An 11119-nucleotide genomic window follows, 5' to 3' on the forward strand; every position below is an offset into this window, starting at 1 on the left:
ACAGTGGTATTTTGTGTGATCACCTGAATTCCAATCTAGGGGTGGGGGTTGCCATGAATTAATCACACCTGGGGTGAAAAATGCCGGCTGGGCAAAAATGTATATATGTCTCAAGTGTAGAGTTGCTAAGTCCTTTGCGAGCGACTTAAGAAGATATGAAAAAGGGGAAACCCTTTCCCTTTTCTGCAAGCCTTTCCTTTTTACTATGAAGAAGCTCTTTCACCCTTTTAAAAATACAGGAAAGGGCAGCTCAGTGATCATGGGGTGGAGAATGAAAGAAGTCGAACCAAGAGGGATGGTTTATGCTTTCCTGGCCCTACCATTAGGCAGAGAGGTATGGTGGGACATCAAACCATCCTTCCATGCTGGCAACCTTGAGCAATTCCCATCCTCTTGGGGTAGCACCCTAGCAGAGCATGGTTCCTACTTTAAAGAGGATAGCCCTCTGTAAGAAGGTGTCCTTTATGCAAAGTTCTATCCAGTCCAAGCCTGGTTTAAAGATAAAATACCCTAAGAAGGGAGGGCAGCCATGGCCTTGAAGTTGCCCATCAATAGTGAGCTCCTAAGCAACAGACTGAGCAAGCATACAGTGTGGGATCTAATCCACTGGGAGCAGTCAAATGCAACATTCCTTGTTTTCCTAGAGTGGACATGCAAGGGAATGTTTGATCCAGCCATTCAAATTTTCTCTTCCTTCTGGCCTGGAGCATCCTTCCTTGCATGCGACTAGTGGGTGGGTATGACCTTTCCAGACCTGGTAAAAGGCCAAGGTGTGCTGCCACTCTCTCTCTCTTTTCCATCTTCCTTTCATCCTGCGAACTTCCTGGAATGAACTGCTGGTTGCCAGGTCATCTCCCTTATGGGGTAAACCTGTTTTTTTAACATTTGTAACTTTAAACCTAAAGCCTGCCTTCAGGGATCACATTGTGCTCTGCCTGATCATGAGTCAACTTTCTATTTATTGCTTATGAATAAGACTGTGGTGTCTTTATTCTTTTAGGAGGGATTCAAGGGGTCTTACCAGGAAAATATTAGAACACATTTCAACCTGGACAAGCCAGATTGAATTGTGTATTGTCTTAAGAAACTCACACGAGTTTGCAACTAGTTTTCTGCTGTGTAAAGGGGAATGCACTCTGTCCTCTCCTGCCACCCTCAACATTCCTAGAGTCTAGAATTCTCTGATGTCATCAGAAGGATAAGCCGTTTTTTTCAGTTAGGTGTGTTGTCAACTGCAGAGGATGAGTAGCTTTGGGAGCCTCTTGGGGAGAGGGAAGGATTCAAAGGAATGAATCTATGAAGGAGAGCTACTTACTCTGAGATGGGGGAACCTTCGGGCAAAGGCCAGCAGCGAAGAGATGCTGCTGGCCACCAGGTTTTTTGGCTCCCCACTTTCCCCAAGGGTGTATCCTCGGAGGTCCTGTGGGAGGAAAGAGCATCGCAGAGTCAGGGCCAAAGCGGCAGGGCAGGCTCAGGTGCCTAAGCACCCAACCAGTAGGGATGACTGCATAAGTGCCAGTTTCTATTCTGATGACTTCAAAATGGGACAAATTGGGGGCCAAACAGGACTCCATGCTCCAGAAACAGGACAGTCCATTGGGTAAGGGATGGGAAGAAGAAGAGTTTGGATTTGATATCCCGCTTTATCACTACACGAAGGAGTCTCAAAGCGGCTAACATTCTCCTTTCCCTTCCTCCCCCACAACAAACACTCTGTGAGGTGAGTGGGGCTGAGAGACGTCAGAGAAGTGTGACTGGCCCAAGGCCACCCAGCAGCTGCATGTGGAGGAGCGGAGACGCGAACCCGGTTCCCCAGATTATGAGTCTATCACTCTTAACCACTACACTACACTGGCTCTCTAATGAGGGCCAAAACCTCTCCTGATGCTATCGGGACACTTACACTGAGAAGGGGGAGGAGGGTGCCAGGGTTGGGTGCTTCCATAAGAATACTGCCCAGCAGGAGCCGGAAGTGCCTCTTCAGTTTCTGCGGGAAAAGAGAGAAGAGAGTTTGAGTGCTGGGTTAGATTCTGCAAGTGTGTGATGAAGAAGAAGGAGAAAGAGCCTGCGAAGGGAAGTCAAAACAAAGGACATACTTCTCTATCTTCCTCCTTCTCGGCCCCTTTCAGCACAGCCTCCAATGTCCTGTTCAGGATCGCACTGATCATGTCACAGCTGAATTTGGGCCTCATCGTGCTGCAGAGATGGAGGCGTTAGACGCTGCCTCCTCCAAGTCTACCTTGCCCCCTTCTCCCTCCTACCTGCTCTTCCCCACCTGGAGCTCCCCCCCAAAAAAAAAAACCCTAGGAGGGTTCTCCAAGCATCAAGGTGTCCCAGAAGAGGTGCAGAACCTAAGGAAGGTGGTGGAGTATTCCTTGGAGCCAGAGAGACCCCCAGGAAGGGGGAGAAGGCCGGTGGCATTGGGCAGCGGGAGAGATGCAAAATAAATGTAAATGATGAGAAGGAAGAGAAAGGCGGAAGGCAGGGAAAATGTGTGGAGGAGCTGAGCTCTCTGGAGAAGACTGGCCAGATCGATTTCCAGAGCGTCAAGGCTGTGCAGGGGACCCGAGGACTCCACCCGCCACCCCCCAGGAGACCAAGAGAAAGAGAAGGAATCCTACTTACAGCCTGCCCAATTCTTCCAGGAAAAATTCCCACCCTCCTCTCTAAACTAGCTAAAACGTCCACCCAAGCCTAACTCTGACCCCAACTCTAAGCCTAACCTCCGCCCTAACCCTGCACTTAACCCTAACTACTCCTCTATGTACAAAATAGATATATACAAAGTATATACAAAATAAGCACAAATGTGCACAAAATAAAAAAGTAAAATAAAAAATAAAGAACAAAAATTAAAATATTAACATAAAGAACAATAAAATAAAAAAGTATTAAAATAAAAAGTAAAGTAAAATAAAATGAATCAAATAAAAGTAATAAATCAAATTAAAATAAGAAACTGGAAAAATAACAATAAACCAAACTCCTCTCCTTATCTTCTCCAACCACCACCAACTGCTCTCTCCACTACTAACCCACAGTGGCTGCGTGCAAGTCAGTGGCTTTTCAGGGAGAAGCAAGAGATGTCACAAAGGAGGGCAGGTCCTTGTCATCGTGACAACCCCCCACCCCCACCTGGCTGCTCCTGAGTGGTGATGCTCCTCTGTCTTGAAGGCACCTGCTGTTCTGCCTGCAGCTGGGCTGCATCTTCATTACATAATCCTTCTTCCTGCAGCCCCATTCCCAAAGGGAGACCATGCCCACATCCTTCCAGGCAGGCTGTGATGGCCTGGGACTCGAGCTCGAACTCAGAACCAGAGGAGTCTCAGTCTGCACCAGATTCTTTGCCTCAGGCATCATCTGAACCAAGTCTGGGGCCTGATCCTGAAGAGTCCCAGTCTGCACAGGTTCCCCTGCAACAAACACCAGCTGGGCCGAGTCAGGGGCCTGAGCCTGCCCTGGCTCCAGATGCGGGGATTCCCTCGTTGCCTCCAGCTGGGCCATCACTTACAGCTGCTCCACTACCAGTTGGGTCGGGAGAGGCTGAGGCGGCCTCTGGGTCTAGTAACCCACAGACGTCTCCCGAGCTGCAGAGACAAAGGTCTGAGAGGAGAGACCTGAGTACTCGCAGGAGGAGTGCTCGCCTTTGGGCAAAACAGGAAGGTGAATCACCGGGGGATCAGGACTGGCCGCTACCCTGACAAAGATAAAAGGCTGTTGGACCCTGCCCCAGTTTGTGGGAGCAACATTGCTGTATGCTAGATTCTGCCTGAGATCCTGTACCTGTCCTTGCCTGGTTTCCTGCCTTGGCCCTGTCAGACTGACTCCTAGAAACCTTTGGATTCTGGACCGGACCTGGACCGCGTTTCATGGGTTACCCCCGTGCCCAGCACACAGGCTAGCGGTCTCCATAGAGCAGGATTGGACCATCTTCTTTGCATGTAGGTCTTCTGTCCTGGGCGGCATCTCTGGGGGGGCTGGGAATGTTGTCGTCCCTGTCTAAAACCCTGGAGAGCTGCTACCAGTCTGTGCGGGTGATGCTGAGGTAGATGGGTCACATGACCGACTCTGTCCAAGGCAGCGTCCTAGGAATATTCCTTTTAAGTTCTTTAGCTGAAGAGGAGCAAGCTAACTTCTGCACAAGACCTACCATTGATTCCTTTCTTTAAGAGACAATCTGGAAAAGTCTCTGTTTAATATACAACAATTCAAGGGCAAAAATCCTGAATGTGAGAGGAAGCAGAATTCTTCCCTCCCTCTGCAAGAAAGCCATAGGCCAAGGGACCCCCCCCTCGGTGGACTAGATGACCCCCTGGGGTCCCTTCCACCTCTACCATTCTATGGTGTCAACTGCACAGACCCTCCAAATTTCAAAGGGGGGCGTTGGAGCATCTGAAGGCAGCTCCTGAGTTCCTGCACAAGCCTCGGCTCGCCCATTCAGGCTGCAGCCCCTCTCCTGTTGTCCCCCAGACACAGCAAGGAGTATTCAGAGGTACACACCCCCTGAATATGGAAGCTCTCCATTCGTTTTATTTTTAAATTTATTGTATTTATATAGAAGGTGCTGTAAGAATCCTAAGGTCTCAAACCTATAAAATACATGTTCATAAATGTACAAGGAAAAGACATACGTAAGTCCATATAAACCACGTGTCTGAAATAGTACAGGAGAACAATCCTGAAGCCATTTTGACTCTCCCAATGACCTCAAATATTCCTCTGCAGTAAGGGAGGCAAATGGCAGCCTTCCCATTGTCTTTGTGCTTACAAATCCTGTCTGAAGGGTATATTTGTGTATGAATAGGGTGAGCCTGTGACCTGGATTCAGGAACTAAAGTATTTACCATCACAAAAGAATGGCCAGGCTGCCCAGGTAATGCGGTCAGTGACCATTATCGGGTATCCTGGCACGCAGGATTTCTGCTGTAGACCGTCTCCTTCTGTGATGTATGTATGATGTTTTTTGGGGGGTGATCTTAGGCTACAGGGTGGGCAATCAAAAGTCTATACAAGGGCTTGCACACCATTGTTTGGGTTTCCTCCTTCCTCCTGCGTGTGATGAGTGGGGAACCTGTTGCAACAGTTTAATAAAGATCAGTCTTACTAGCCACTTTGCTTCTCAATATTCTCTTGTTGGCCTCTGTTATTTTCTCCTACCAATAGGGAACCTAATTAAGGACTCTCTATACGGGCTCTTGGATACCCCATAAGGGAAAAAGAGCAGTTTTTTCTTAAAACAAAAGTAAAGGTAAAAGTTAAAGGAGCCCTGGATGGTTAAGTCCTGTGGCGTTTGCCCATTTGTTTGAAAATGCCTGTACAGGGGGAGAGAAAGTGTTAATAGGCAGACCAATAGAAAAGCCAGAGGCGGAGCCAACTGTTTATAAAAGGGCTTAGCCCGAGGTTGGTTACTGTATTTTTCGCCCTATAGGACGCACTTTTCCCCCTCAAAAAATGAAGGGGAAATGTGTCTGCGTCTTATGGGGTGAATGCAGGCTTTCGCTGAAGCCTGGAGAGCGAGAGGGGTCAGTGAGCACCAACCCCTCTCACTCTCCAGGCTTCAGGAAGCTTTCCACAAGCCTTGGGAGCCCGCGGGAGTCCCCGCCGGGCTCCCTAGGCTTGCGGAGAGCTGCCTGCATCCCGAAGCCCGGGGCGCGCTGAGCTCAGCGTGCCCCGGGCTTCGGGCTTCGCACAGCTCTGCACAAGCCGTGGGAGCCCGGCGCAACTTCACTCTGGGCTCCCACGGCTTGCGAAGAGCTGCCTGCATCCCTGCGGATAGCAGCCTGTTCTGGGGGCTGGGGTCGGGGGAAGCTCTGGCTTCCCCCGCCCCAGCCCCAGCCCTGCGCCTGGGGGGGGGGGAATAAAAAAAAATTCTTTATTTCCCCCCCCCCCAAAAAAAACTAGGTGCACCCTATGGGCCGGTGGGCCCTATTGGGCGAAAAATACGGTAGTTGGTTGGTTGGGAAAGCAGTTGGGAAAGCAGTTGGCAGACAGTTGGAAATAAACAGACAGTGCAGTTGGTTCTTGTGTGAGGGATGGTAGAAGAGTTAGAGACAGAATAAAATAAGACTAAGAGGGCAAAGAATAACGTTTTGAATGCAGGCAAAGTTTATTTGTGTTTGCAATGCACTACAATCCTCATTGTCTTTTTTTAAAATAGATTTTATTAAAGTTGAAAGGTTACAAAAAGAAAAGTAGAAAAAGTTAAACAAACAAAGCCCAAAAACAAACAAAAAGAGAAAAAAAGAAGAAGAAAAACACAAATCCAACCTTTACATAACTTTCTTTCCTTTGCTTATTTCCTTGACTTCCTCACACCTCCCTTTTTTGTATTCTAGTTCAATTAGATATTTCAGCAAATCCTTTCCAACTTTGTTTTTATCCTAAAAATTTATCTTAATATACTATAATTTTACATTCTCCTCTTTCACTAATTACCAATCTATTTTTACTTAATCCTTTATAAAATTTCTGCTAAAACCACATAACTTCATTCCAACATCCTTCTAACATTCCTTAATTTTACAATGTTTCTGTAGATAAACTTTAATTTTTTTCCAATCTTCTTCCACTGACTCTTCTCCCTGGTCTCGGATTCTGCCAGTCATTTCTGCCAATTCCATATAGTCCATTACTTGCATCTGCCATTCTTCCCAGGTGGGTAAATCTTGTGTCTTCCAATACTTTGCAATAAGTATTCTTGCTGCTGTTGTGGCATACATAAAGAAAGTTCTATCCTTCTTTAACACCAATTGGCCGACCATGCCCAGGAGAAAGGCCTCTGGTTTCTTCAGAAAGGTATATTTAAATACCTTTTTCATTTCGTTATAGATCATCTCCCAGAAAGTCTTAATCCTTGGGCATGTCCACCAAAGGTGAAAGAATGTACCTTCGGTCTCTTTACATTTCCAACATTTATTATTGGGCAAATGATAGATTTTTGCAAGCTTGACTGGTGTCATGTACCACCTGTATATCATTTTCATTATATTCTCTCTTAAGGCATTACATGCCGTGAATTTCATACGTGTGGTCCATAACTGTTCCCAGTCAGCCATCATAATATTATGTCCAACGTCTTGTGCCCATTTAATCATAACAGATTTCACCGTTTCATCCTGAGTATTCCATTTCAACAGCAAGTTATATATTCTTGACAAGTTCTTAGTTTTGGGATCTAACAGTTCTATTTCCAGTTTTGATTTTTCCACCTGGAAGCCAATTTTCTTGTCCAAATTGTAAACCTCCATTATTTGGTAATAATGAAGCCAATCTTGCACTTTGTTTTTTAGTTTTTCAAAACTCTGCAGTTTTAATCTATCTCCCCTCTTGTTCCAAAATTTCCCAATATTTCGGCCATTTGGCCTCCATATTGAGCTTTTTCTGAGCCTTCACTTCCATTGGTGACAACCACCTTGGAGTTTTGTTTTCAAGCAAATCCTTATATCTTATCCAGACATTAAACAGTGCTTTCCTGACAATATGGTTTTTAAACACTTTATGTTCTTTGACCTTGTCATACCACAAATATGCATGCCACCCAAATACAATCCTCATTGTCAACTTAAGAACCTTACTGAGACTAAGTGATTTACCGGGGAGGACCTGGTTGGTGGCAGCGGGTTAGTGGTGTACGGATCAATAGTCCGTGAGATGACCAGGGGCTCTGTACGAACACCAAAAGTCCAGTCAAAGGTGACTCTGGGGTTGTGGCGTTCATCTCTCTTTCAGGCCAAGGGAGCCGGCGTTTGTCCACAGACAGTTTCCTGGTCATGTGGCCAGCAGGACTAAACCGCTTCTGGCACAACGGGACACCGTGATGGAAGCCAGAGCACACAGAAACGCCATTTACCATCCTGCCTATTTATCTACTTGCACTGGTGTGCTTTCGAACTGCTTGGGGGGCAGGAGCTGGGACAGAGCAACAGGAGCTCACCCCGTCACAGGGATTCGAACCGCCAGCCTTCCAATCGGCAAGCCCAAGAGGCTCAGTGGTTTAGACCACAGTGCCACCCACATTACCTTACCTTATATTTATATACCACCTTGATCTTCCAATGATCTCAACATGGCTTACATGATATTCCTCCTCCCCATTTCCTTCTTACAATGACACTGCGAGGTAAGTGAGGCTGACTCCAAGGGCACCCAGTGAGCTTCATGGCTGAGTGGGGATTCGAACCCAGAGGGCATCAGAGGAAGGAGGGAAGGAAAGAGGGACCGAGGCCAGTGTTGCCCATGGCACCCCGGAACAACATTCAAGGCACCCCAGGGTGCCACAGCACTCTGGTTGAAAACCACTGGCTTAGATAATTATTGAACTGCAGAATTGGAAGGGACCTTGGGGTCATCTATCCCAACCTCCTGCTCCTGCACCTCCAACCTTGCTCCTATATACTTTGCAGAGGGTTGAACTAGATGACCTCTGGGGTACCTTCTGACTCTATGATTCTATGAGTCTATGATCCTCCTTTGAGCCCTCTCCCTCTTTTATCAAGGAACCTCCCGAGGAGGACTAAGCTCTCTCTCTCCCTCCTGCAGCCTTAATAATAATAATAATAATAATAATAATAATAATAATAAATAATTTATTTATACCCTGCCCTCCCTGGCCGAGACCAGGCCCAGGGCAGCTAATACCAAATACATCATAAATTAAAAACAGAAAATCAAATGATTAGTTTAAAATACAAATCGAATCACATTTAAATCAAAATAAAATTAAGTGGGAACCCACAAATCACTATAGGGGTAAGGAATATTAAATATTCATCAGACCCGGCCATCCGTGCTGGTCCCATATGGGCCGATAGAAAGAGCCAAGGAGGCCACTTACATATAGGGTCCCATAGAAAGAAGGCCCAGTCTGACCCCCTTCCTCCGTGGGGCATACCAGGAGAGGCAGTCCCGTAAGTACGAGGGTCCTAGGCCTCATTGCTAGCCCCACTTGCCCAGTGGCGTAGCGTGGGGGGTGCAGGGGGGGCCGGCCGCACCGGGCGCAACATCTGGGGTTAGGGCAAATCCACGGGTTAGGGGGCGCAAATTACTTGCCTTGCCCCGGGTGCTGACAACCCACGCTACGCCACTGCACTTGCCCCCCGCCCCTGCATCTCCATCCCAGCACCTGACCCACCACTGCCAAGGCGGGGGCCCTGCCTGTGATGCTTTAGTTGAGATTCCTGCCTTGCAGGGGGTTGGACTAAATGACTCAGGGGGAGGGGGGCTTACCTCTCTATCCTGGCATTGCATGAATGCGACATCAAGCTGGCAACCGTGATTTTTGAATGTTGCCTATCTGGGATGGCTGGCAGTCTCGCCTAGTCACTTCTCTCCCAACCTGTTGACTGAGAATGGCCTCTTCCTATGCAAGCAGGCAAAGGGAGCCAGCCCCAGACTGGGCACCCTGAATGTGTCATCTTTGTGCAATATCTCCTCTGCTCATATCAAGAATGGTGGTCCTAAGGAGGTAGAAGCAGGCAGACCGCACCGCTCCTCGGACTCTTCCTAAGTAAGAAGACAGGCAGGTGGGCTTAAAGACTGGCTCTGGCGGGGGAAAGGTCATCACCACACATTGTGGTGGCAAATTCCATCATTTTGACGAGGCTGGTCTATTAGGGCATATGGGCACTGCCCCCTCCAAGCTCTGCTTTGATTTCTCCAAGCCCACTGGGTCTTAGCAACCAGTCCAAGCTGCACCTAGCTGTCTACTTTCCGCTCCTTAGTCTCACTGTTGTCCCTTGTAGAACCCCTCAGAGAAGAGGATGGGGACAAAACTACAACTAGTTGAGTCTACTTACGAGTTGCTCTGGCTCTGCCTACTGTTGACCTCCTTGCCTTCTGGCCTATCAGTCCCAAAGGGCACCAGCCACCACTATGCAGTGTGTGACAATCTCCTTCCATTTGTCTCTCCTGAATCTCCCACCATTCAGCTCCATTGGTTGATCCCCTTGGTTTCAGGTCATATGAGAGGGAGAAAGCCATCTGTCACGCCAACTGCCTAGATTCAGTTCAAGCAATGCCTGGCACATCCAACCAGCTAGGATGTGACTTTGGATATGGAGGAAGATCTCCCCAGGCCTTTCTGAACTGTGTTGAGCTGTTGGCCTGGCTTGCTGATTCCGCCAATGCGGGTGCTGATTGTAGCTGTGTTGTTTCATAAAAACATTCATCCATTAGTCGCTGGACCAGAACCAACATTTCATAGAGACCACAGAATAGTAAGTAGATGGTTGCAATGTGTAAAGTGCTCCCCCTCTCTCTAAATGCATTTTTGAACACCAGCCCTGATTTCTGCTTCCTCTGCTCCCATTGCTTGGCGATGCTCCACAATCAGAATTGTTTCACCAGAGAAGATAGAGTCAACAAAAGAGGCACCAATTCTGACGTGAGTAGCTGTTGAAGGAATGCGCAAGGCTAGGGACAGATTGCAGAACTACAGTGGACAAAAAAAATCCCAGTTCAGCTGTGCAAGGACACCAAATGCAGCTAATGAAAAACAGGATCCATTTCAAAGGAGCCACCGGGTGGAGGAAATGATGTTTCTGGCCTGTAATGGATGCCAGGAGGCTTTGCCAAGTCTTGGGAGGTGTAGGAAACAGAGAAAATAAGAAGGTGACAGATGTGAGGCTGAGAGTAAAGGAGCCAACAGAAATGGGGGCGGGGGGGGGGGAGAGAGGGAGACTTGAAGCCAGTCTGGGAAAAACTCTATAAATGATAGAGTTGCATTTATCAAAATACACTTAAATGAATACGTGGAGGGATGCTGTGTTAGCAACACACACTGTGTTGTGTATTCATGCGCAAAACAGTTACCCAAACACTAGCACATCCAAGCTCAACCACATATCATGTATCCTTTGATAAGGAGGGCCATAGCTCACTAGTTTAGCAGCTGCTTTCCATGCAGAATGTCCCAGGTTCAACCCCCAGGATCTCTAGCTAGGGCTGAGGCTGCCCCCTATCTGAAACCCTGGAGAGCCAGTGCCAGTCACTATACCTGATTTGGGCCTGTGGTGTGACTTGGCATAAGGATGCTTCCCAGTGGTGCCACCTTTCGCCAAAGGTTGAAGGGGCCTGAAGTCACACATGCATGAGGAACGCTTGTGACATAATGTGCACATAT

The 11119-nt window shown here is 47.7% G+C and overlaps 1 long non-coding RNA gene across 1 annotated transcript; it reads right to left on the reverse strand.

The window, feature by feature from the left end:
• Positions 1–751: 751 nt before the first annotated feature.
• Positions 752–3636, reverse strand: LOC309330646. The gene is made up of 3 exons (XR_014151529.1): positions 2626–3636; positions 2097–2196; positions 752–1987 (listed from the first exon to the last, which is right to left on the reverse strand). It is a non-coding gene; the product is annotated as an uncharacterized lncRNA (long non-coding RNA).
• Positions 3637–11119: the final 7483 nt, after the last annotated feature.

This window comes from Podarcis erhardii, assembly GCF_964252035.2.
Source record: "Podarcis erhardii genome assembly, chromosome: 15".
Lineage (NCBI taxonomy): Eukaryota > Metazoa > Chordata > Lepidosauria > Squamata > Lacertidae > Podarcis > Podarcis erhardii.